The sequence below is a fragment of the Anomaloglossus baeobatrachus genome, chromosome 12 (genome assembly GCF_048569485.1).
Source record: "Anomaloglossus baeobatrachus isolate aAnoBae1 chromosome 12, aAnoBae1.hap1, whole genome shotgun sequence".
Classification (NCBI taxonomy): Eukaryota; Metazoa; Chordata; class Amphibia; order Anura; family Aromobatidae; genus Anomaloglossus; species Anomaloglossus baeobatrachus.
In genome coordinates this window covers 50,563,990-50,590,772 of record NC_134364.1, presented here as the reverse complement: position 1 = coordinate 50,590,772, position 26,783 = coordinate 50,563,990, and the positions used below count along the sequence as shown (strand labels likewise).

The 26,783-nt window shown below is 48.5% G+C and overlaps 1 protein-coding gene across 12 annotated transcripts in view; it reads left to right on the top strand.

Moving 5' to 3' along the window:
* Positions 1-26,783, top strand: part of KTN1 (kinectin 1) — a 256,665-nt gene that overhangs the window by 853 nt on the left and 229,029 nt on the right. The gene's annotated exons all lie outside the window — the stretch shown is intronic.

Below are 26,783 nucleotides of genomic sequence, written 5' to 3'. Positions count from 1 at the left end.
TGGGGGGTAGGGCCAAGAGGACGGAAGGAGAGCCCCCTGGGGGGTAGGGCCAAGAGGACGGAAGGAGAGCCCCCTGGGGGGTAGGGCCAAGAGGACGGAAGGAGAGCCCCCTGGGGGGTAGGGCCAAGAGGACGGAAGGAGAGCCCCCTGGGGGGTAGGGCCAAGAGGACGGAAGGAGAGCCCCCTGGGGGGTAGGGCCAAGAGGACGGAAGGAGAGCCCCCTGGGGGGTAGGGCCAAGAGGACGGAAGGAGAGCCCCCTGGGGGGTAGGGCCAAGAGGACGGAAGGAGAGCCCCCTGGGGGGTAGGGCCAAGAGGACGGAAGGAGAGCCCCCTGGGGGGTAGGGCCAAGAGGACGGAAGGAGAGCCCCCTGGGGGGTAGGGCCAAGAGGACGGAAGGAGAGCCCCCTGGGGGGTAGGGCCAAGAGGACGGAAGGAGAGCCCCCTGGGGGGTAGGGCCAAGAGGACGGAAGGAGAGCCCCCTGGGGGGTAGGGCCAAGAGGACGGAAGGAGAGCCCCCTGGGGGGTAGGGCCAAGAGGACGGAAGGAGAGCCCCCTGGGGGGTAGGGCCAAGAGGACGGAAGGAGAGCCCCCTGGGGGGTAGGGCCAAGAGGACGGAAGGAGAGCCCCTAGCGGGGGTAGGGCCAAGAGGACGGAAGGAGAGCCCCTAGCGGGGGTAGGGCCAAGAGGACGGAAGGAGAGCCCCCTGGGGGGTAGGGCCAAGAGGACGGAAGGAGAGCCCCCTGGGGGGTAGGGCCAAGAGGACGGAAGGAGAGCCCCCTGGGGGGTAGGGCCAAGAGGACGGAAGGAGAGCCCCCTGGGGGGTAGGGCCAAGAGGACGGAAGGAGAGCCCCCTGGGGGGTAGGGCCAAGAGGACGGAAGGAGAGCCCCCTGGGGGGTAGGGCCAAGAGGACGGAAGGAGAGCCCCCTGGGGGGTAGGGCCAAGAGGACGGAAGGAGAGCCCCCTGGGGGGTAGGGCCAAGAGGACGGAAGGAGAGCCCCCTGGGGGGTAGGGCCAAGAGGACGGGAGGAGAGCCCCCTGGGGGGTAGGGCCAAGAGGACGGGAGGAGAGCCCCCTGGGGGGTAGGGCCAAGAGGACGGGAGGAGAGCCCCCTGGGGGGTAGGGCCAAGAGGACGGGAGGAGAGCCCCCTGGGGGGTAGGGCCAAGAGGACGGGAGGAGAGCCCCCTGGGGGGTAGGGCCAAGAGGACGGGAGGAGAGCCCCCTGGGGGGTAGGGCCAAGAGGACGGGAGGAGAGCCCCCTGGGGGGTAGGGCCAAGAGGACGGGAGGAGAGCCCCCTGGGGGGTAGGGCCAAGAGGACGGGAGGAGAGCCCCCTGGGGGGTAGGGCCAAGAGGACGGGAGGAGAGCCCCCTGGGGGGTAGGGCCAAGAGGACGGGAGGAGAGCCCCCTGGGGGGTAGGGCCAAGAGGACGGGAGGAGAGCCCCCTGGGGGGTAGGGCCAAGAGGACGGGAGGAGAGCCCCCTGGGGGGTAGGGCCAAGAGGACGGGCGGAGAGCCCCCTGGGGGGTAGGGCCAAGAGGACGGGAGGAGAGCCCCCTGGGGGGTAGGGCCAAGAGGACGGGAGGAGAGCCCCCTGGGGGGGTAGGGCCAAGAGGACGGGAGGAGAGCCCCCGGGGGGGTAGGGCCAAGAGGACGGGAGGAGAGCCGCCGGGGGGGTAGGGATGGGAGTGAGCCCCCAGATGAAGGGTTGGTTCACACGTACATGTTTTAATGTTGGGGCCTTGCTGCTGCTGGAGGGGCTGCAGTGTCTGCCCCCAATCAGTGCTGGATCCACTGTGTTCTGCCGCTCTGTGTGTTGTCCCTTTACTTGCGGTCATTGGTATAATATGCTTCCCAGCCAATAGTGGGGGCAGCTGATTTCCTGTAGAGCGTCTCTCCCTCTGGAGGACTCGGCCTGTCCGGCCCCCCTGCGATGTGAATGCTGCACACTGTGTAGTACCTTACTTCTCCTGTGGGGGCGCTGCAGAGAAATGAAACTTACTTTCAGGTGTTCCCCAGATCACAGCCGAGTGCTGAGGGTCAGAGAAGGAAGCGCTGTCCTCCCTCTCCTTATTGTCGCTTCTTCTGCTCAGCACATACACAGCGGACATTGTCACTGATCGCGGGGGTCCGAGGATCTTCTGCAGGCCGCTCGCTTTTTTAAAAAAGTTTTTATACGTTAGATCCCGTCGCTGCTTTAACCTTTTAAATGGTTTTGTCACCTTTGGACTACATTCCTTCGCCAGGGCGTCCTCCAGTAGGGAAATGGTTAACAGCGGCGGCGTATCGTGGCACGGCGGCGGCGTATCGTGGCACAGCGGCGGCGTATCGTGGCACGGCGGCGGCGTATCGTGGCACGGCGGCCTCTGCAGTCATGGAGCCGTAATAAAGTGGAGCGCTTTTTGGTTCTGTCAGACGTTATTTTGGGGAGATTTGTCGCTATCGGACTTTTTATTTTAGTCGCGTCCTTCTGTGAGTTGATTCTGAAGCTGAAATATTTGTATTATTTTCTTTTGCGTTCTCAAAGCCTGTGACTGGTCACGTCTTGTGGAGCGGAGGCGATGGCACTTCCTCCCTCCTCCCCGTGCCGCGGGGGCGATGGCACCCCCCCCCTCCTCCCCGTGCCGCGGGGGCGATGGCACCCCCCCCCCCTCCTCCCCGTGCCGCGGGGGCGATGGCACCCCCCCCTCCTCCCCGTGCCGCGGGGGGCGATGGCACCCCCCCCTCCTCCCCGTGCCGCGGAGGCGATGGCACCCCCCCCTCCTCCCCGTGCCGCGGAGGCGATGGCACCCCCCCCTCCTCCCCGTGCCGCGGAGGCGATGGCACCCCCCCCCCTCCTCCCCGTGCCGCGGAGGCGATGGCACCCCCCCCCTCCTCCCCGTGCCGCGGAGGCGATGGCACCCCCCCCTCCTCCCCGTGCCGCGGAGGCGATGGCACCCCCCCCCTCCTCCCCGTGCCGCGGAGGCGATGGCACCCCCCCCTCCTCCCCGTGCCGCGGAGGCGATGGCACCCCCCCCTCCTCCCCGTGCCGCGGAGGCGATGGCACCCCCCCCCTCCTCCCCGTGCCGCGGAGGCGATGGCACCCCCCCTCCTCCCCGTGCCGCGGAGGCGATGGCACCCCCCCCTCCTCCCCGTGCCGCGGAGGCGATGGCACCCCCCCCTCCTCCCCGTGCCGCGGAGGCGATGGCACCCCCCCCCCCTCCTCCCCGTGCCGCGGAGGCGATGGCACCCCCCCCCCTCCTCCCCGTGCCGCGGAGGCGATGGCACACCCCCCCCCTCCTCCCCGTGCCGCGGAGGCGATGGCACCCCCCCTCCTCCCCGTGCCGGCTGTGCACCAAGGCAAAAAGATTAACCCAAAAAACAGCTTATGTAAGGGGCGGCCGGCTCCTGCCTCGCAACATTCTCTCCATCTTAGAAAATTATACTCTTGCAAGTGGAAAACCAAATCTGTAAATGCCATCGGACGGCTGCGGTTTCTGTGCCATGATCTAACAGGGGGCATTGGGGGCCCGGGGCGTCTCCTTCCCCGGTGCTCACCCAGCCATCTGCTGCTGCGCTGTAATCTGTGCCTGGAAGACGGGCGTCACCATTGCATCACAGCCTCCCTTCCTCTGACGGGCTCTTCCTGCGTGCGGTTGGGTTACTCTCTACAATACTTAGGAATTGAAACTGAAATCTTTGTCTACAATGGGAAAGTCAATATGAAGACCCCCCAAAGCCGGGGTCAGGGTCTTGAGCGAGATGCTAGTTCTAAGCATTAGACTCTTCAGGGCTGCTGACCGGTTTTATCTCCAAACCCCCCCCCCCCCCATAAAAGTTGGGTCCTGGCCTGTGTGACCCGAATTTCTATAGCTCTCGCCCTAGTTAGTAATGCATCGGGGGACATCACTGCATTTACTAAGCAGATTTGTAAGTGTTGGGAAAGCTGGGTGACTCTCCCTAGTATTGGTGATCACCCAGCTTTCCCAGTAATCTATGTTTCCCCTGGGATATTGGCAATTTCTCCCCAGGGCGGCACAGTGGCTCAGTGGTTAGTAGTGCAGTCTTGTGGTGGCTCAGTGGCTAGCACTGTATGGTGGCTCAGTGGCTAGCACTGTATGGTGGCTCAGTGGTTAGCACTGCAGTCTTGCAGCGCTGGGGTCCTGGGATCAATTCCAAAAAAGGACACACTCTGCAAGGAGTTTGTATGTTCTCCCCGTGTTTGCGTGGGTTTCCTCCGGGGTTTCCTCTGGTTTCCCCCCACACTCCAAAGACATACAGATAGGGACTCTAGATTGTGAGCCCCAATGGGGACAGTGTTGCCAATGTATGTAAAGCGCTGTGGAATTAATAGCGCTATATAAATTAATAAAATTAATTATTATTGATGGTTGTATCTTATTTTTCTCTTTTGTTTGTAAATATCATTTTCCTTGCTGTATTTATTACTTTGTATCATTCGTAATAACAGGTCGTTAAAAGGGAATATAAGGTTTATTTAACGGCGGCATCACATGGAGGTAACTAACAATGCCCTCATATGATATGTGATAATGGCCCTGGTGGGCTGGCTGTAGGGAACATCAGATGCACTACAGGTATTAGTGGAACTAGCGCATTTTGCAGCTGCCTGTATGATCAGGGTGTCCCCTTTAGCACAGTATGGTGGCTCAGTGGTTAGCACTGCAGTCTTGCAGCGCTGGGGTCCTGGGTTCTAGTCCCACTCAGGACAACATCTGCAAGGAGTTTGTATGTTCTCCCCGTGTTTGCGTGGGTTTCCTCCGGGGTCTCCGGTTTCCTCCCACACTCCAAAAACATACTGATAGGGAACCTAGAGTGTGAGCCCCAATGGGGACTGTATTGCCAATGTATGTAAAGCGCTGTGGAATTAACAGCGCTATATAAGTGAATAAATATTATTATATTTATATCGGCAGCATCTTTATTAGTAATCTCTGCCCCCCCCAGCCCCCCAGGGTTAATGAAATTTCGGAAAACCTGTTGTCTCGATCTGGTGCTTCTGTAATATTTGTGGAGGGTAGTCCTGACACCTTTCCGGGTTTCTATACACCTGATCAGTTGTCAGATTGTCATTTTTCCGGTTTGTGGTGCAGATTATTAGCGCGGCGTCCTGGCACATCAGGGGTAATCTATATGCGTTACCTGTCCCTGTTATATTATCTAGCAATCTTCCACCACTTTGACACTCCCAGGCGTGGCGCACCCAGAGGAGTGTCTCCTGCACGCAGTATCTGCTGGGGGTAAAGTACAAAAGTATCCGACCTGTTGTTCTTGTTTCTTTTTTTTTTTGTTTTCTGTACTCCTTTTCCAGCTCGTCCATGATGCTTAATGGTGAACGCCGCTCTACCTTGTGTCCTGGGCAGAATTTATGCCAGTGGTAGTAATGGTCCGTGTTCACATTAGTGGACAGAGTACTAGATCCATATACCACTGCCTCGGTATGATGTCTATGGACATGTGCCAGAAATCAACACCATAATGCACCTGCACAAGCCGCCGAGGCAGAAAATGGGGTACTCGCAAAACCAACCCCCAAAAGATCCACGGCACAATCATGGTGGCTATATAATCGGCTACATGCAGGATGATAGGTGGTCGTTTCTTAGCTTGTCCACAGAACTATTTTCGGCAGCACGTCCACAGGATGATGTGCCGCCGAGAACGATGATTTTTTATTTTTAAGTTTACTTTAAAACTTGCAGCCAACAAACCAGTGTTCCTGGTCTTTCAGTGGGTGATCGACTGCCTTTTTTGTAGACAGGCTCATTTCCCCAGTAAGTGTATGTCTGCATGCTGCAGTTTTGTGTTCACCAAAAAAGTGCACCCAGTGGCCCAAAAAACACCTCCAAAAATGTATGGGTCTTCTATGGGTCTTCTATGGGTCTTCTATGGGTCTTCTATGGGTCTTCTATGGGTCTTCTATGGGTCTTCTATGGGTCTTCTATGGGTCTTCTATGGGTCTTCTATGGGTCTTCTATGGGTCTTCTATGGGTCTTCTATGGGTCTTCTATGGGTCTTCTATGGGTCTTCTATGGGTCTTCTATGGGTCTTCTATGGGTCTTCTATGGGTCTTCTATGGGTCTTCTATGGGTCTTCTATGGGTCTTCTAGGCCTCTTCTAGGCCTCTTCTAGGCCTCTTCTAGGCCTCTTCTAGGCCTCTTCTAGGCCTCTTCTAGGCCTCTTCTAGGCCTCTTCTAGGCCTCTTCTAGGCCTCTTCTAGGCCTCTTCTAGGCCTCTTCTAGGCCTCTTCTAGGCCTCTTCTAGGCCTCTTCCATCACCAACGGGTGAAAAACGCAAAACAAACACCAAAACGTTCATACAGCAAAACTGAAATCTCATAGACTTTGTTGAGGAAGGAAATGCATGCAGTTCTGTGCCATAAACTGCACCCGAAAATGTGGCAAAAAACGCAGTGTGCACATGGGGCCTTATTTAAGTCTATATGGGCCTTGCAGGCAACAGCAGAAGGCTATGTTCACTTTTTGCTTTTTTGCCATAGACAAATCCTGCTCCTTTTGGCAGTAAAAAAAAACCCCAAAACAGGTTTTGATGCTTTTTTTTTTTTTTGTACAAAAGACAGGGACAAAAAGGTGGCTCACCCTTCCACCTTCCTAGAGGTCCCCTTGAACCTGCACAGAAAAGCCTGGGTCAGGGCCATGGCAGATATAGTAGAAACAGCAGAAATCCGGCGAGCCAATGCTGCAAACGTAAAATTGATGAGCTTTAATGTATCCAAAAAGTTAAAACATTCAGACAGTGGCATTACAGAAAATGTAGGCAAATTGCCATAGGGATCCCTTAAAAACCAATGCTGTTCGGGAGAGTCAGTGGTAAAGTTTGGATGTTTTAACTTTTTGGATACATTGAAGATGATCAATTTTACGTCGCAGGATTTCTGCTGTTTCTAGTATTGATGCTTTTTTTTTTTGTTCAGATTATTTTTATCATTTGTCTATAATACATTTTTAATAAAGTTAGTGTCATAAACCAAAAACGCAGTGGTTGCGTTTTTGGAGTGTTTTTGCACTTTCTCATGGTGAAAAAAAAGCTGCAAAAATGCTGAAAGAATGGACGCTGCAGTTTTCAAAAACCGTAGTTTTCCATTTCAATCAGGAAATAAAAAAGCAATTGCGTGCGGATTTCTGATACCTCATTGCTTTTACTGGTTCTGTATAAAGCAGCATAAAAAAAGCTGCAAAAAATGCGACGTGTGAACAGAGCCCAACGCAGCTCCTCAGCTACTTTTTTTTTCTTTTTTTTTTTTTTGTAGCTGAATTGTAAGGTAAGGATCTTATCATACACAGAGGAGTAGAGTTAGGAAAAGAAGAATATAGGCGGGAAGGTTTTTTTTTTTTTTTTTTTTTGTTTTTTTTTTAATTTTTTTTCTTCATTTATGACTATGTGGACACAAACCGATTGGACAATCCAGTACTTTGCAGATTTATTTCAGGTCTTATTTAGTATAAGACATGAAATATATCTGCAGAATTAGAGAAACCTGCGTGTGCGTATTACATACAGATCATTTTTTTTGTTTTTTTTTTTTAGCTGAGCTGCAATACCAGATACAACCTCAGGGCAGTGGGGGCGCTGTAATCTTTTAAAATAAATAAAATTCTTGTCTTTTTTAAATAATTTAAGAGTCCCATTTGTAGGGATTTGGCTGCAGGAAAATGAGTTGGACGCCCCCTGGTTCTTTTAGGAGAAGGGTGGATAGGGCTTGGAGGAATCCTGTAGTATCTTGGTGCAGGATTTGGCTTTTGCAGAAGGGTTAAATTGACATAGGAGGGAATGAGTCGACAGGAATAACGAGCACATGCCAAAACGACCTGACTATTCCACCCCAGGCACCGTCTGTGTACACATCAGCGAATATCCCGCACACCCTTGGCTTCTGTACGCTGTATACACAGCGGCTCGCATGTGTATACTATATTTGCTTACACCGTGTTTCAGGCCACATTGAGACAGAAGTGGTTTCTGATGCCGGGTATCACCCTGCGAATATTCTGTATATTGCAGAGGAGCGGCCTCCGTGCACCACGCTTCCCAGGCAGGCGTGATGGCAGGTCCCAGCCGGGGCCACCTTTGATGTTGATCGTAGGTTTGCACCCTTCCGCTGCTGGCATAAACCAGATGACCCTCTTTCTGACGGGCCATCAATGTACGGTGTCAGATGTTTCCTTAAAGGGGTTGTCAGAGGACATCATATCAGTAGGATCCGCTTCAGAACCCGGCAGTGGGCGCTACTTTGTAGACTTGAGCGGTGTTCAAAGTGTTGCAGATCAGTGCAGGTGACGGGTGTCGGACCCCCCACCCATCTGATGATCATGACCTATCCTGTTTGTGTTGTGCCAGGACAGCCCTCATCTCGTATTATGGGGTCAATGGTGACCTCTTGCAAATTGGTACCCAGCGGTCGGACCCCCAGTTATTAGTAATATATCCACTACTCATGGCCTACTATTTTGGAGCTAACCTTTTAACCCTTGTACCGTAGCAGACAAAATAGTAGGTTATGAGTAGTGGATAAGTTACAGATCACTGGGGGTCCAATCGCCGGGGGCGTCAACAATCAGTGGGTGCTGTGGAAGGCCAAGGGTCTGGCTGTGGAAGGCCAAGGGTCTGGCTGTGGAAGGCCAAGGGTCTGGCTGTGGAAGGCCAAGGGTCTGGCTGTGGAAGGCCAAGGGTCTGGCTGTGGAAGGCCAAGGGTCTGGCTGTGGAAGGCCAAGGGTCTGGCTGTGGAAGGCCAAGGGTCTGGCTGTGGAAGGCCAAGGGTCTGGCTGTGGAAGGCCAAGGGTCTGGCTGTGGAAGGCCAAGGGTCTGGCTCTGCTGAGCATTGTCTTAAAAGGAGCTGGAGGTGTACATGCTCTGCAGATCTTTGGGGCTGCCCAAAATAGCCAAAAAGGGTACTTGACGTTTTTCGGCAGTCCTGGAGACAATGAATGGAGCCAAGATTGACATATTCTAACTATCTAGAGCCTTGGGACTCCCAGCAAACTTGAGTACAAGCGATCAGAAAATTAGGGGATAACTTACTATTTTGGGAATAACTTTTTAAGCGATTGTCCTATTAGGAGATCCCAATATTATACATGACCTAGAGGAGGATCACAATAGGGATTATGGCTATTAGCCAGTCTGGACCCTTGTTGTGGGCCTGTCGCACTAAGGAGGAGGTCCTTGATGAGGAACACCTTTTCAGCTTGATGGAGATGGACCTTTAAAAAGGTGTTCTAATTAAGTGCCTGATCTTTTGAACTCTTGCCAATCATGAGAATTCAAGGGGTACACGGATAACTTAAAACAGTGCCCCGTTCCCTGATTATTCCTGCATAGGGTCACCAGTGAATTGGGGGGGGGGGGCTGCAGTTCCTTTCGCAGCCAGGTTTGGGAGCAAAACAGTTTGAAAGGCTAAATACGACGGTCGGATGCACTTTTTTTTTTTTTTTCTTTTTTCTTTCCTCTACGTTTTAGGAGGGAGAGGAAAATTCATTTTTTCCTAGCAGGAAAACATTATCGGCCTGCGGAGTAGCAGCCGTTCCGCCCTGTGCCATTACTTCTGTGGCTTTCTTGCAGCTGGCACGCTCTCTATGTGACATGTAGCATTGTCTGAGAAGGTTTTTTTTTTTTTTTTTTTTTGGATGGATGCAGTGAAGTGCGATAACCCTGAAACCGCCGGGGGCTCTGCATAGGCGCCGGGGGCTCGCTTTGGAGCAGTCAGTAAACGGATCGGGTCCTGCATAGTGTTGAGCGGACCCGAACTTTAAAAATCCGGATCCGCGCGGTTTCAGAGTCCGATCCGGGTCTGACCCGGGTATTCGGCTGCACGATCCAGATCCGTTTTTTTTTTTTTTTGTTTTTGTTTTTTTTCTCTTCTTCCTTTCTTCCTTTCTTCCTTTCTTCCTTTCTTCCTTTCTTCCTTTCTTCCTTTCTTCCTTTCTTCCTTTCTTCCTTTCTTCCTTTCTTCCTTTCTTCCTTTCTTCCTTTCTTCCTTTCTTCCTTTCTTCCTTTCTTCCTTTCTTCCTTTCTTCCTTTCTTCCTTTCTTCCTTTCTTCCTTTCTTCCTTTCTTCCTTTCTTCCTTTCTTCCTTTCTTCCTTTCTTCCTTTCTTCCTTTCTTCCTTTCTTCCTTTCTTCCTTTCTTCCTTTCTTCCTTTCTTCCTTTCTTCCTTTCTTCCTTTCTTCCTTTCTTCCTTTCTTCCTTTCTTCCTTTCTTCCTTTCTTCCTTTCTTCCTTTCTTCCTTTCTTCCTTTCTTCCTTTCTTCCTTTCTTCCTTTCTTCCTTTCTTCCTTTCTTCCTTTCTTCCTTTCTTCCTTTCTTCCTTTCTTCCTTTCTTCCTTTCTTCCTTTCTTCCTTTCTTCCTTTCTTCCTTTCTTCCTTTCTTCCTTTCTTCCTTTCTTCCTTTCTTCCTTTCTTCCTTTCTTCCTTTCTTCCTTTCTTCCTTTCTTCCTTTCTTCCTTTCTTCCTTTCTTCCTTTCTTCCTTTCTTCCTTTCTTCCTTTCTTCCTTTCTTCCTTTCTTCCTTTCTTCCTTTCTTCCTTTCTTCCTTTCTTCCTTTCTTCCTTTCTTCCTTTCTTCCTTTCTTCCTTTCTTCCTTTCTTCCTTTCTTCCTTTCTTCCTTTCTTCCTTTCTTCCTTTCTTCCTTTCTTCCTTTCTTCCTTTCTTCCTTTCTTCCTTTCTTCCTTTCTTCCTTTCTTCCTTTCTTCCTTTCTTCCTTTCTTCCTTTCTTCCTTTCTTCCTTTCTTCCTTTCTTCCTTTCTTCCTTTCTTCCTTTCTTCCTTTCTTCCTTTCTTCCTTTCTTCCTTTCTTCCTTTCTTCCTTTCTTCCTTTCTTCCTTTCTTCCTTTCTTCCTTTCTTCCTTTCTTCCTTTCTTCCTTTCTTCCTTTCTTCCTTTCTTCCTTTCTTCCTTTCTTCCTTTCTTCCTTTCTTCCTTTCTTCCTTTCTTCCTTTCTTCCTTTCTTCCTTTCTTCCTTTCTTCCTTTCTTCCTTTCTTCCTTTCTTCCTTTCTTCCTTTCTTCCTTTCTTCCTTTCTTCCTTTCTTCCTTTCTTCCTTTCTTCCTTTCTTCCTTTCTTCCTTTCTTCCTTTCTTCCTTTCTTCCTTTCTTCCTTTCTTCCTTTCTTCCTTTCTTCCTTTCTTCCTTTCTTCCTTTCTTCCTTTCTTCCTTTCTTCCTTTCTTCCTTTCTTCCTTTCTTCCTTTCTTCCTTTCTTCCTTTCTTCCTTTCTTCCTTTCTTCCTTTCTTCCTTTCTTCCTTTCTTCCTTTCTTCCTTTCTTCCTTTCTTCCTTTCTTCCTTTCTTCCTTTCTTCCTTTCTTCCTTTCTTCCTTTCTTCCTTTCTTCCTTTCTTCCTTTCTTCCTTTCTTCCTTTCTTCCTTTCTTCCTTTCTTCCTTTCTTCCTTTCTTCCTTTCTTCCTTTCTTCCTTTCTTCCTTTCTTCCTTTCTTCCTTTCTTCCTTTCTTCCTTTCTTCCTTTCTTCCTTTCTTCCTTTCTTCCTTTCTTCCTTTCTTCCTTTCTTCCTTTCTTCCTTTCTTCCTTTCTTCCTTTCTTCCTTTCTTCCTTTCTTCCTTTCTTCCTTTCTTCCTTTCTTCCTTTCTTCCTTTCTTCCTTTCTTCCTTTCTTCCTTTCTTCCTTTCTTCCTTTCTTCCTTTCTTCCTTTCTTCCTTTCTTCCTTTCTTCCTTTCTTCCTTTCTTCCTTTCTTCCTTTCTTCCTTTCTTCCTTTCTTCCTTTCTTCCTTTCTTCCTTTCTTCCTTTCTTCCTTTCTTCCTTTCTTCCTTTCTTCCTTTCTTCCTTTCTTCCTTTCTTCCTTTCTTCCTTTCTTCCTTTCTTCCTTTCTTCCTTTCTTCCTTTCTTCCTTTCTTCCTTTCTTCCTTTCTTCCTTTCTTCCTTTCTTCCTTTCTTCCTTTCTTCCTTTCTTCCTTTCTTCCTTTCTTCCTTTCTTCCTTTCTTCCTTTCTTCCTTTCTTCCTTTCTTCCTTTCTTCCTTTCTTCCTTTCTTCCTTTCTTCCTTTCTTCCTTTCTTCCTTTCTTCCTTTCTTCCTTTCTTCCTTTCTTCCTTTCTTCCTTTCTTCCTTTCTTCCTTTCTTCCTTTCTTCCTTTCTTCCTTTCTTCCTTTCTTCCTTTCTTCCTTTCTTCCTTTCTTCCTTTCTTCCTTTCTTCCTTTCTTCCTTTCTTCCTTTCTTCCTTTCTTCCTTTCTTCCTTTCTTCCTTTCTTCCTTTCTTCCTTTCTTCCTTTCTTCCTTTCTTCCTTTCTTCCTTTCTTCCTTTCTTCCTTTCTTCCTTTCTTCCTTTCTTCCTTTCTTTCCTGGATTTCTCACTCCCCGCCCCCCCCCCCCATCATTGACTTATAAATGATCGGATCCGGACTTATTGTTCCACCTATTAAAAGTCCGCTCAACTCTAGTCCTGCAACGATTGACGAGTCTACAGAGAGCGGAATGGACGGCAAATATCGGACCTTGTCGAGAGATATTTGTCTGGGGGACATCTACATGGTCGCAGTTACAGCTCTGACCACACTTCAGGGGCGACTTTTGGACATTTTTGGAAAATTTGTCACCAAGACCGGAACACGTGGTGGAACCTGGAGAACCCGGATTGGAAAGTTTTTTTTTTTTTTTTTTTTTTTTTTTTTTTTTTTGTCTTGGCAGATTTAACTTTTGGGATTCTGGTGCCGTTTGGGGACTCTCTCTACGGGATGTCATATTTAATTCCTACCACTTTGATGGCATGAACTCGAATGATCCTACAACCTACACCCCTCCTTGTATAGCTTTTTACGATTGACATTAAGGCTATGTGCCCACGCTAGAATGTCCCTGCGGATTTTTTTGCCTGAAAATCCGCGACTTTCGCGGCAAATCCGCACCCGCGGATTTGCCGCGGATTTACCGCGGATTTTGATGCGGATTTTTTTTTTTTTTTCCCCATTCAAAGCCAAAAATCCGCACCAAATCTGCACCAAACAATTGACATGCTGCAGATTTTTCCGGATCAAAATCCGCGGCAAATCCGCCGCGGAAAAATCCGCAGCATGGGCACAGCATTTCCAAAATGCCATTGAAATGGCTTGGAAGTGCTGCTGCTGTAGATTTTCGGCAAATCCGCGGTAAATCTGCGGCAAAATCCGCGGTAAATCCGCGGTAAATCCTGTAGCGTGGGCACATAGCCTTAGGGGCCTAGTCCAGTGGGGTTCATGTGCAGCACGAAAATGGGAGCAGTTCACGATTTTGCAACCTGTGGCCACAAATGAGTATTGCAAAACCCCACTGGTTCCTGGTGAAACCTCATGCTGTGCTGTATGTGGGACTCAGAGCCCCGTGACCGCACTAAAAGGGGTCAATCAGGGCCCTCCGAGAGCAGAGAGCTTCCAGAAAGCGAAATCTGAGGCTTTTTATGCGCAGCCCTTTGGTTTGGAAAGATGTAAGCGGTGAATGTAAAGCCCTAATGCTAAAACAGTAAAGGCGCCCATATACATTAGGAAGAAATAGCATGCACAGATGACTTAAAGGGGTTTTCCGAATTTTAGAAAGCCCCTGTACCCCAGAGCAGTTTGTTTGAAAAGTTAAAAAAAACCAAACAACCCCAAAAACCTGCGCTTTACTCTACCTCCCCGTGTCCAACGTGGAGTCTCCACTGCTGCCCCCGATTTCATTGTCTACCATGTTGATGCCCCGGGAATGAGCTAAATGGCTAAAGTCAACAATTTGGGAAGAGAAGCTGAGCTCTGATTGGCTGCAGTGCTTTTTAGGTAATATCAATATCGGGTATCAGATGCAGCGGCGGAGACTCAGCATTGAACTGTAGGAGGATGTGGAAATTAGACATTTTCTTATTTTAAGGGGTCGATCACTACTCAGACAATCTGACATTTGGAGGAAGTCATGGAACAGCCGCCGCACTTGCTTCATCTGGATGTCAATTGTGTTTGATGGAAGGGATAGTGAAGTGGCCGATCCCCATGAGAGATAGTGGCGTCTCTCTGCTGGATCGGACGGCGGCGTTTCTCTGCTGGGACAGGCAGCGGCTGCTGCTGGTTCGGGTGGTGGCATCTCTCTGCTGGATCGGGCGGCGGCGGCGTCTCTCTGCTGGATCGGGCGGCGGCGGCGTCTCTCTGCTGGATCGGGCGGCGGCTCTCTGCTGGATCGGGCGGCGGCGGCTCTCTGCTGGATCAGCAAACCCTGAGCCACCATTTAGTACAGACCCGTGAGGCCACGTAGACCTTTGTGCCATTTTTCCGGAGCTGAGGTCATCCATATGAAGGTAGCATTTCCGGGAAAGGCCTATAGTATTCAGGCTTTCTCCTTTCTCAGGAGTGTAATTACACACACCCTGCCGCTTCCCACTTACCATAAACTGGTTGATTGCTCTCTTTGATGCCCCGCGCCGTGCACCTCCCAGTCCTATTAGCTGCTTCTTTCTGGCATTTGAACATTCATTGGAAATCCTCTTATTTGAAAAATAAAATAAATCTTGCTAAATAAATGCAGAATTGTGTTTTTTAATCTGTTTAAAAAGTTTCCAAACTTCACCAATTTATTTCCTGCCCTTCAGTGCTGGGGTCTCGGGCTAATAACCAGGGCTGGTCTGATAGCCGGCTATGGTGATGGTGCTGGGGGGTCTGCTCCATCCCACCGTGTTTGATGGTCCTTGTCTTGCATGAGACATACGTGGTGCGGGGAGGTGGTTGGGAAAGGCATCGCTTGTCTGGAAGGTATTTCCTGGGAAGGGCCAGACAGGCAGTAACCTGCGGTACAGGTAACCTAGTTCATCACTGTTCTGTTTTATTGCGGCTGTAGTAGTCTTGTGATGACTTTTTTAGTATTTAATTATATATAGAATGATCCTTCCTGCCATATTTCTTCTATGCCCGTCCTGTGGCACCCACCATGACCTGCCATGATATTTCTTCTATGCCTGTCCTGTGGCACCCACCATGACCTGCCATGATATTTCTTCTATGCCTGTCCTGTGCTGCCCACCATGACCTGCCATGATATTTCTTCTATGCCCGTCCTGTGGCACCCACCATGACCTGCCATGATATTTCTTCTATGCCTGTCCTGTGCTGCCCACCATGACCTGCCATGATATTTCTTCTATGCCCGTCCTTTTGTGCCCACCATGACCTGCCATGATATTTCTTCTATGCCTGTCCTTTTGTGCCCACCATGACCTGCCATGATATTTCTTCTATGCCCCATCCTGTGGTGCCCACCATGACCTGCCATGATATTTCTTCTATGCCTGTCCTGTGCTGCCCACCATGACCTGCCATGATATTTCTTCTATGCCCGTCCTGTGGCACCCACCATGACCTGCCATGATATTTCTTCTATGCCTGTCCTGTGCTGCCCACCATAACCTGCCATGATATTTCTTCTATGCCTGTCCTGTGCTGCCCACCATAACCTGCCATGATATTTCTTCTATGCCCCGTCCTGTGGTGCCCACCATGACTTGCCATGATATTTCTTCTATGCCCCGTCCTGTGCTGCCCACCATAACCTGCCATGATATTTCTTCTATGCCCCGTCCTGTGCTGCCCACCATAACCTGCCATGATATTTCTTCTATGCCCCGTCCTGTGGTGCCCACCATGACCTGCCATGATATTTCTTCTATGCCTGTCCTGTGCTGCCCCACCATGACGTGCCATGATATTTCTTCTATGCCCCGTCCTGTGCTGCCCACCATGACGTGCCATGATGTTTCTTCTATGCCCTGTCCTGTGCTGCCCACCAGGACTTGCCATGATATTTCTTCTATGCCCTGTCCTGTGGTGCCCACCATGACTTGCCATGATATTTCTTCTATGCCCCGCCCTGTGCTGCCCACCATAACCTGCCATGATATTTCTTCTATGCCCCGGCCTGTGGTGCCCACCATAACCTGCCATGATATTTCTTCTATGCCCCGTCCTGTGGTGCCCACCATAACCTGCCATGATATTTCTTCTATGCCCTGTCCTGTGGTGCCCACCATAACCTGCCATGATATTTCTTCTATGCCTGTCCTGTGGTGCCCACCATAACCTGCCATGATATTTCTTCTATGCCTGTCCTGTGCTGCCCACCATGACGTGCCATGATATTTCTTCTATGCCCGTCCTGTGGCACCCACCATAACCTGCCATGATATTTCTTCTATGCCCCGTCCTGTGGTGCCCACCATGACGTGCCATGATATTTCTTCTATGCCCCGTCCTGTGGTGCCCACCATGACGTGCCATGATATTTTTTCTATGCCCGTCCTGTGGCGCTCACCATAACCTGCCATACTGCTGTTGTGTAGGACTGGTTCATGTTGTCTAATTACGGTACACATGCAAAGGAAATTTGTTCCAAACTTTTGGTGCACTTTTTCAATGCGCTCAGTGTTATTAAAAGGCCTCATCTCCTTCCTGAAGGCCAAGTCCCGGTTTTCAAGATTGCACGCCTCCTTATCGAAGAAGGTATCTAGTGAATAATGTGGTTCAGGTCTTTGGCAGTCCTGAAGTGTTAACCAGGTCATGGTGGACCTCATGGGATGCAAACAGTCCACGACGTCTGGATCAGCCAAACTCCACAGCCTCCTATCAGGAGACTCGCCCCGGTCCGTATTTCGACTGTGAATTCGGCCTAAGGCGCCCCCCCCAACCGATAGGACATTGAGTCTTACCTAGAAATGGACAATCTGTATCAAGTCTCAGACAAATGATTGCGAACACTTGACCTTCCTTGTACATGTAGGACTCTGGTTTTCCGTGTCGTCCACCGCGTTGGTTTCCGCCCTCGTAACCTGTTGGATGATGATGGAGCTGATAATCGTACTGGACGTTTGCCCGTTCTAAATCCAGTGTAACGCGGCTAATTATAGCAAACCTCACTGCTCTCCATCGTGGATGCTGTGCTCGCCGCACTACGGCAGACAGTGTGCGATTTGTTGGCCCAGGCCTCGCTCTCTTACATAAGGCTCCCAGATACCATGACTTATCAAGCTTATTGTTCCTCTAAATATTGAGGTGCATTTGCTCTATTTCAGCATTTGCCTTGAACTTGCATAAAATAGCCAACATTTATGTAAGACATGAGTGGTCTTCACAACTATTTCACCACTAGGGGGCACTTTATACTGAGCTCAAATAACAATCAACTGATCATCACGCCGGCTGCGTACATACTGGATGGCTGGTAACAGATTGTTGTGGACTAGGACCTCCACTGATCACCAGAGTAGGGGCACAAGACCACATCCAGGAGTTGTTGAATGACGTGGCAGGTCACCCATGCGCCATGACCCTCTATTAACGTATGACACTGAAGTTGTGCCCAATTACCTTTTGTCAGTGTCCTAAACATTCAGTGTATCTGTTACCAGATTTTACAATACAAATTGCATGTGTTAATAATTAAATCTACCAGACCTGATGAGGCTGGTATACTTGTCAATATCGCTGTATAATTCTTATAAAAAAGTTTATGCTCAGTCACCATCCATCTAGTTTGATTCATAGCGCCTCACTGTCCCCCCTCTCTGCTGAGATCTCACACTGCTCAGTACGATCTGCAGCTGTCGACAAAGCTAGCCGGCTGTACGCTAGTCTGATTCATAGCGTCTCAGTATCCCTTCTCTATGCTGAGATCTCTCATTGCTCAGTACGAGCTGCAGCTGACAGGTTGGCCGGCTGTAGACTAGTCTGATTCACAGCTCCTCAGTGTCCCTCCTCTCTGCTGAGATCTCTCATTGCTCAGTACGATCTGCAGCTGTCGACAAAGCTAGCCAGCTGTAGACTAGTCTGATTCACAGCTCCTCAGTGTCCCTCTTCTCTGCTGAGATCTCACACTGCAGCTGTTGAGAAAGCTAGCCGGCTGTAGACCAGTCTGATTCATAGTGCCTCAGTATCCCTCCTCTCTGCTGAGATCGCTCATTGCTCAGTACGAGCTGCAGCTGTCAGGTTGGCCAGCTGTAGACTAGTCTGATTCACAGTGACGCAGTGTCTCTCCTCCCTGCTAAGCTCTCACACTGCTTAGTACGAGCTGCAGCTTTCGGCTAGGCTGGCCAGCTGTAGACTAGTCTGATTCCCTCGCCTCAGTGCCCCTCCTCTCTGCTGAAATATCTCACTGCTCAGTACGATCTACAGCTGTCTGCTAGGCTGGCTTTAGACTAGTCTGATTCACAGTGCCTCAGTGTCCCTCCTCTCTGCTGAGATCTCTCACTGCTCAGTACGAGCTGCACCTGTTGGCTAGGCTGGCTGTAGACTAGTCTGATTCACTGTGCCTCAGTGTCCTTCCTCCCTGCTGAGACCTCACAATGCTCGGTACGAGCTGCAGCTGTCAGCAAGGCTGGCCGAATGTAGACTAAATGCACTTGGACTTATGAGCTATTTCATTTTAATAATTGGACTTGTCTAAATATTGGAATTATTCAGCTTTTTTGGCATGGATTTTCATAGTAAGTACATCGGCCTCATCTGCTCTAAGATACATAATGTCTGCACCATGTGTTGTGAAATCTGGTAAGGGATCGGTCTTGGAATAGAGCAGCACTTGGGACTCTACTGACTATTGGCGGTTCCCAGCTGCAATATAGTGGTACTCCTTAAAGGGGTTGTCTTCAGGACCTATATGATATTTTGCTTTTTGGCACTCATGATTTTTTGGGGGGGGATTACGAGGAGTTGCATTCCTTCTGTAGCTCGTTAGCGTATATAAAAAATTTGCCTGAAAGAATGTGAAATGTGGAATGTTATCTGCTCCGGTGAAGGTTGTCTGCAGCCTCCAACCTCGCAGTCTTGGCGCGTCTCCAGTGTATCCAGAAGGGGCTTCTCAACAACGTCAATCAATGGCGACAGCCAAGAAAACCGACAATAAGTGACACGCAAAGGAATGGGATGTGTGTATGGGGGTCTTTATGCTGCAATCGTCATCTGTACGGAATCTCTGCGGTCTCTGGAATATACGAGGCTGTCTAGATCAGGGCAGAAGCCCCCACGGCCGCTCCATCATGGCACACAGATGTATGAATCCGAGCCTAAACTGAAGACTAATGTGTACAGGGCCCTCCGATCTTCCCTGACCGATGCTGGATCCTTCTTGAGCTCCATGACTGGCTGTTTTGTCCATCTTCCACCTTTTGAGAACACACGTACTCCTAGCTGATGGGAGTGCTTGGCTGACAGCTGTGTAATGCGTACAAAGGGATAAGAGTATATCTGATGTGTACGGCCACCTTAGTCACGCTTGCTTTATTCCATTTTTGTCTCTTCAAAGGGTACGGACATCTTTGACATCGAAAAATGTCTTTTTAAAGTTGCATTTTTTTCTTTCCCATTAATGTTCAGTCTTTTTTATTTTTTTTTTTTATTTTTTTATATAGCGCTTTACATAAATCAGGAACACTGTCCCTATTGGAGCTCCCAATCTAAATTCCCTATCTGTACGTCTTTGGAGTGTGGGAGGAAACCGGAGAACCCGGAGGAAACCCACGCAAACACGGGGAGAACGTACAAACTCCTTGCAGTCTCCCTAATAGGCAATTTGTATCCTCCTCCAAGCTTCAGATTTTTTTTTTCTCATGGGATTATCTCTCCCTGTAATACAGGCTGGATGTCAGCTGTGTGTATACAGCCTCTGCTCTCTTCATTAGCTTGTATATCAGAACAGCTTTTATCCTTCAATTCCTTCCTCATCATCTTTGGCCTCTTTACTCTGCCCTCTATGACCACACTGTGGAGATCTGTACAAAACCTCCCGTGTTTTCCCTCCTGCTATTTCTAATACGGAGAGAAGGGAGAGGCATTAGAAGCAAGAGCTCTGATGGATCTGTAAGGCTATGTGCCCACGCTGCGGATTTTGCCGCGGATTTCTCACGGAAAAGCCGCAAATTTCCCGAACATCTGCAGCACAGGTACTTCCCAGCCATTTCTATGGCATTTGGGAAATGCTGTGCCCACGCTGCGGATTTTTCCGCAGCGGATTTCGTGCGGATTTTGGTCCGGAAAAATCTGCAACATGTCAATTATTGTTGCGGATTTTCATCAGGATTTTGGCTTTTAGGCTATGTGTCCACGGTAGAATGTACCTGCGGATTTTTCTGCATGAAAATCCGCGACTTTCGCGGCAAATCCGCACTCGCGGATTTGCCGCGGATTTTGATGCGGATTTTTTTTTTTTTTTTTTTCCCCATTCTATACCCAAATCCGCACCAAAATCCGCAACAAACAATTGACATGCTGCAGATTTTTCCGCATCAAAATCCGCGGCAAATCCGCAGCAGAAAAATCCGCAGCATGGACACAGCATTTCCAAAATGCCATTGAAATGGCTTGGAAGTGCCGCTGCTGCAGATTTTCGGGAAATCCGCGGCAAAATCCGCGGCAAATCCGCAGCGTGGGCACATAGCCTAAAATTGGGGGAAAAAAAAAAATAAAAATCCGCACCTTTGAAAAGGTGCGGATTTTGCGGGAAAGCTGCGGATTTTGATGCAGAAAAATCTGCAGCTACATTCTCCCGTGGACACACAGCCTTACAGTTTGTTCAGATCACTTGTCTATATTTTAGCCCTCGACAGCTGGAAAAGGGTGGAAACTTTTTATTAAAAACTCTTTTTAGTTGCTTTAAAGCGCTACTCCAGTGTTTTGTGTGTTTTTTTGTTTTTTTCTCATTATTCCACTCCATGGTGAATTCCTGGCTAGAGACTATTTCCTAAAATCTAAAAGTCTTATACCCGACATCTGTTTTTCTTGTATCCCAACAATGACTGAATGGAGGTATCCTGAGAGTGTCTTGGCAACTGGTCTGTGAAAATGGGAAGGCGCATTGATGACTAGTGTGCCCCCCCCCCACCCCACCCCAGAATCCTAGGAACAGAGCAGAGATGCAAATGTTCAACCTTTTGCTTCATTCATTGTCTATGGTACTGGTGCCGAAAGCTCTGCTGTTTGACAGTTCAATAGACAATGAATGGAGCAAATATGGAGCATAGAAGGCAGAGCTGCATAACCCCATTATCCGACTAGTTTGCTATCGTTACGATCTGACGTCCAGTGAATAGTAAGTTTTCCTTTATCCTGTGGACTGGGAATAAGTTTGGAATCTCGGAATGCCAATTTAAAAGGCAACATTCCGAAACGCTCATCGGTGAGCGGGGTCACACGTGCCACATGTCATCCCACTGAACATCCTGCGGCAGACTGGGATTCAGGAACTCTGTTTGAGCAGTGCCCGTACCTCAGTAAATTCTCGGGGCGCAAGGTTGGATCTGAAGCGCTAATTACAAGTGTGGTACACTAGAATGGTGACTTTGGAGTCCTACAATGCTGGCAAAAAGTATTGGCACCCCTGCAATTCTGTCAGATAATACTGAGTTTCTTCTTGAAAATGATTGCAATCACAAATCCTTTGGTATTATCTTCCTTTATTTTGCTTGCAATGAAAAAACACAAAAGAGAATGAAACAAAAATCAAATCATTGATCATTTCCCACAAAACTCCAAAAATGAGCCAGACAAAAGTATCGGCACCCTTAGCCTAATACTTGGTTGCACAACCTTTAGCCAAAATAACGGCGAACAACCGCTTCCGGTGACCATCAATGAGTTTCTTACAATGCTCTGCTGGAATTTTACAAAAAAGAGAGCAAGACCTCGCATCACCTTGCACAGGTGCTCAGGAGAAAAAGCGTCAATACAGAAAGGAATAACTCCGGCACACTGTATGTCTCCCAAAGAGAAAAAGATGGACACAAGGTTGATTTCAAATCCTTTTTCTTTTATGCAGTGTGAAAAAGTGAAGAAGTGCTGTACAAAACAAAAGGTCCGCCAGGAACAACGTTTCAGCCAAGAGGCCTTCCTCAGGTGGGACAGACTAGAATGGACAGGAATCACTGGAGATCAGCAAGCAGAATGTATATATGTGCTTAACACCACAGAGTATGCGTAATCACGAACAGCGTATAAGCTGTGACATGAAGGAACTGCACTTGTAGGGAAGTGGTAGTGTCATCACACGGTACTATTAGTCAGGGAAGGTTCAAATGATATCCGCACATATGGTTTGATCCCTGTGTGTTGTGGTAGGAGACCGCACACGGAAAGGTAGGTTGTCTAGAGGCTGTAGAAATGAGACCTCCAGTGGCGTAAAGGATCTAGCACGATATGGCACTGTATATAGTATACGGGTCGTGGTCCATAGAGAGGCCGGGGGATCCTGAGAGGTGATTTACCAGAACTCAGAGTCAGAAGGGGGCGCTGTAAGGTCCAGGAATAAATGGAAAGTCGGAAGCGTCTAGGGATTAGCTTAGGAAAGGGTCCAGGGAATCTGGTTGTCAAAATCCAGGAAACTGGCAGGCCTGTGCCTCTGGTGCAGTTTGTGCAGACCGCGTGTCCTGTGTGGTGCCTGCTGGAATATTAGACCATTCTTCTTTGGCAAACTGCTCCAGGTCCCTGAGATTTGAAGGGGGCCTTCTCCAAACTGCCATTCTGAGATCTCTCCACAGGTGTTCTATGGGGTTCAGGTCTGGACTCATTGCTGGGCGCTTTAGTAGTCTCCTGTGCTTTCTCTCAAACCATTTTCTAGTGCTTTTTGAAGTGTGTTTTGGGTCATTGTCCTGCTGGAAGACCCATGACCTCTGAGGGAGACCCAGCTTTCTCACACTGGGCCCTACATTATGCTGCAAAATGTGTTGGTAGTCTTCAGACTTCATAATGCCATGCACACAGTCAAGCAGTCCAGTGCCAGAGGCAGCAATGCAACCCCAAAACATCAGGGAACCTCCGCCATGTTTGACTGTAGGGACTATGTTGTTTTCTTTGAATGCCTCTTCTTTTTTTCCTGTAAACTCTTATGTTGATGGCTTTTCCCAAAAAGCTCTACTTTTTGTCTCATCTGACCAGAGAACATTCTTCCAAAATGTTTTAGGCTTTCTCAGGTAAGTTTTGGCAAACTCCAGCCTGGCTTTTTAATGTCTCGGGGTAAGAAGTGGGGTCTTCCTGGGTATCCTACCATACAGTCCCTTTTCATTCAGACACTGACGGATAGTACGGGCTGACACTGTTGTACCCTCGGACTGCAGGGCAGCTTGAACTTGTTTGGATGTTAGTCGAAGGTCTTTATCCACCATCCGCACAATCTTGCGTTGAAATCTCTCGTCAATTTTTCTTTTCCTTCCACATCTAGGGAGGTTAGCCACAGTGCCATGGGCTTTACACTTCTTGATGACACTGTGCACCGTAGACACAGGAACTTTCAGGTCTTTGGAGATGGACTTGTAGCCTTGAGATTGCTCATGCTTCCTCACAATTTGGATTCTCAAGTCCTCAGACAGTTCTTTGGTCTTCTTTCTTTTCTCCATGCTCAATGTGGTGCACACAAGGACACAGGGCAGAGGTTGAGTCAACTTTCATCCATGTCAACTGGCTGCAAGTGTGATTTAGTTATTGCCAACACCTGTTAGGTGCCACAGGTAAGTTACAGGGGCTGTTAATTACACAAAGTAGAGAAGCATCACATGATTTTTCAAACAGTGCCAATACTTTTGTCCACCCCCCCTTGTTTGTGTGGTGTGGAATTATATCCAATTTGGCTTTTTGACATTTTTTTTCACTGAAGACAAATTAAATGAAGATAATACCAAAGAATCTGTGATTGCAATCATTTTCAGGAAGAAACTGAGTATTATCTGACAGAATTGCAGGGGTGCCAATACTTTTGACCAGCACTGTATCTGTTTTTTTCCCATCTTTTTTTTTTTTTTTTTTTTTGGTAAAAGGATTGAGTGTACCTGCCCGTTTCTGGCCAAGACGTGCCGAGCTTGTAGGTTTCCGACTCTTAATTGGGGAGGGGGTCTGCGCCTTTCCCTTTATAGCTACGCGTGTGTGGGATGTCGGGGAATAAACAGATCACGGCTAAGTTTATCCCCTTGTCTTGTCCTGTGTAATTTTCTTGATGTCCGTGGCTGTTGCGTATTGTGCTAATTATGGGAAGACTCTTGACCTTGGAGGAGAGGAATTATTGTTTTAAACTAAAGTTGTAGCCAAAACATCCCCTTACGTCTTGTATTCAATAGTGTATAGAAAACGTGCGGAGATTGGGGATTGGGTCACATGCTGCAACGGGAAATGGTCATCGCTTCCTATTTTAGTGTGTACCTCAAATATTTGAAGGGAACCTCTAACATTAAAGATGTATTTTGATTTTATTATATATAATTTATGTTTGCAGATGTTTCCTGTATGAGTTTACATTGGCAGCTTTCTGCCTATGCAGTGTACACAATCTGTGGTGGGGGAGGGTTATACAGAGCTCTTGAATGTGGGGGGGTTGCATCAGGTTTACTAGTCCTCTAGTGATAATTTCTTGCTGATTTAAAACAATGATTTTGTCAAAACTCCAGAAAACAGCCCAGTAAGTGACACAAAGCTGGAATCAGGATCTCTGTCACTACATTATGCTGCTCTCAGATTACATGTCACAAACCTACCAATAGATTCCCTTTTAATGTTATGGTGTTTATTTGCTATTAAAGGGAATCTGTTGCCAGGTTTGTGCCACCTAATCTGAGAGCAGCATGATGTAGACACAGATCCTGATTCCAGTGATGTCACTTACTGGGCTGCTTAGTGTAATTTTGATAATCTACTGCTGATTATACAGTGATTTTATCATTACAGCAGGACTACTTGGCGTGCTGAAGGTAGTCCAGAATATTCCTGAGCTCTGTATAACTTCTAGATCTGCAGCAAAAAAAAAGATTGAGTTCATCAAAATGACAGCAAGCAGCTCAATAAGTGACACATCACTGGAATCAGAGTCTCTGTGCTGCTAACAGACGGGGGAGTGAAAACATGGTGACAGTCCCTTTAGGTCTATGAAGAACCCTTTGCCAAACTAGGGAAAATACTAGTGTACTGCCTTTTTAAAGGGGTATTCTCACAATTGAAATGTATCCTTTGTTCATAGGATAATTCATGCTTTTGGTCCAACTGCTGAGATCACCAGTGATTGCAAGAACAGGATTCTGCATGCTGAGAATGGATCAACCTCTGCTCCAATCATGGTCTATGATACTGCTGGAAATGGCATAGCACTGTACTCCGCTTTGTCCACCAGTCCCATAGACAATGAATGGAGCTAAGGTGTACTCTGCTTTGTCCGGCATTATCGTACTTAATGAATGGCGAAAGGTGTACTCGGCTTTATCTGGCAGTCCTATAGACAATGAATGGAGCTAAGGTGTACTCTGCTTTGTTTTCAGCAGTCCCATAGACAATGACTGGTGCTAAGATGTACTTGGCTTTGTCAGCAGTCTCATAGACAAAGAATGGAGCTAAGGTGTACTCTGCTTTCTCCGGCATTCTCATAGATAAAGCCGAGTACACCTTTCGCCATTCATTATCAGGCAGTCCTATAGACAATGACTAGTGCTAAGATGTACTTGGCTTTGTCCAGCAGTCCCATAGACAATGAATGGAGCTAAGGTGTACTCGGTTGTGCCCGGCAGTCCTATAGACAATGAATGGAGCTAAGGTGTACTCGGTTGTGCCCGGCAGTCCCATAGACAATGAATGGAGCTAAGGTGTACTCGGTTGTGCCCGGCAGTCCCATAGACAATGAATGGAGCTAAGGTGTACTCGGTTGTGCCCGGCAGTCCCATAGACAATGAATGGAGCTAAGGTGTACTCGGTTGTGCCCGGCAGTCCTATAGACAATGAATGGAGCTAAGGTGTACTCGGTTGTGCCCGGCAGTCCTAAAGACAATGAATGGAGCTAAGGTGTACTCGGTTGTGCCCGGCAGTCCTACAGACAATGAATGGAGCTAAGGTGTACTCGGTTGTGCCCGGCAGTCCTATAGACAATGAATGGAGCTAAGGTGTACTCGGTTGTGCCCGGCAGTCCTATAGACAATGAATGGAGCTAAGGTGTACTCGGTTGTGCCCGGCAGTCCTATAGACAATGAATGGAGCTAAGGTGTACTCGGTTGTGCCCGGCAGTCCTATAGACAATGAATGGAGCTAAGGTGTACTCGGTTGTGCCCGGCAGTCCTACAGACAATGAATGGAGCTAAGGTGTACTCGGTTGTGCCCGGCAGTCCTATAGACAATGAATGGAGCTAAGGTGTACTCGGTTGTGCCCGGCAGTCCTATAGACAATGAACGGAGCTAAGGTGTACTCGGTTGTGCCCGGCAGTCCTATAGACAATGAATGGAGCTAAGGTGTACTCTGTTGTGCCCGGCAGTCCTACAGACAATGAATGGAGCTAAGGTGTACTCGGTTGTGCCCGGCAGTCCTACAGACAATGAATGGAGCTAAGGTGTACTCGGTTGTGCCCGGCAGTCCTACAGACAATGAATGGAGCTAAGGTGTACTCGGTTGTGCCCGGCAGTCCTACAGACAATGAATGGAGCTAAGGTGTATTCTGCTTTGGGGATATCTTCCAATCTTGTATTTTGGGTTATTGCACCTTCTTGGTGATGTCCTACCCAAGGATGCCCATTATCCTTTTGTGTAACTTTGACACCCCACCACCACTGTTGCATGTAAGGGTATGATTGTATCTGTCCATGCCTTTGGTGGTATATAAAGGAACAACATAGGTGTGCCAGACTGTATCAGCGCCATACAGCAGCCGTGAGCTGGTACTGCGGCGATACGTCACTGTGATTATACCTTTTCCTGTTTGTTCGCCTTTGCGTTGCATTTTGGGTTTGGGGGCCTTTGAAGCAACGCGGTCTATTTATACGCTGTGAGGCCACTTCCCGAGGAAGGGGAATCTATATTTGACAGAAGCGTGTTTTCTAAGAATGGTGCGACA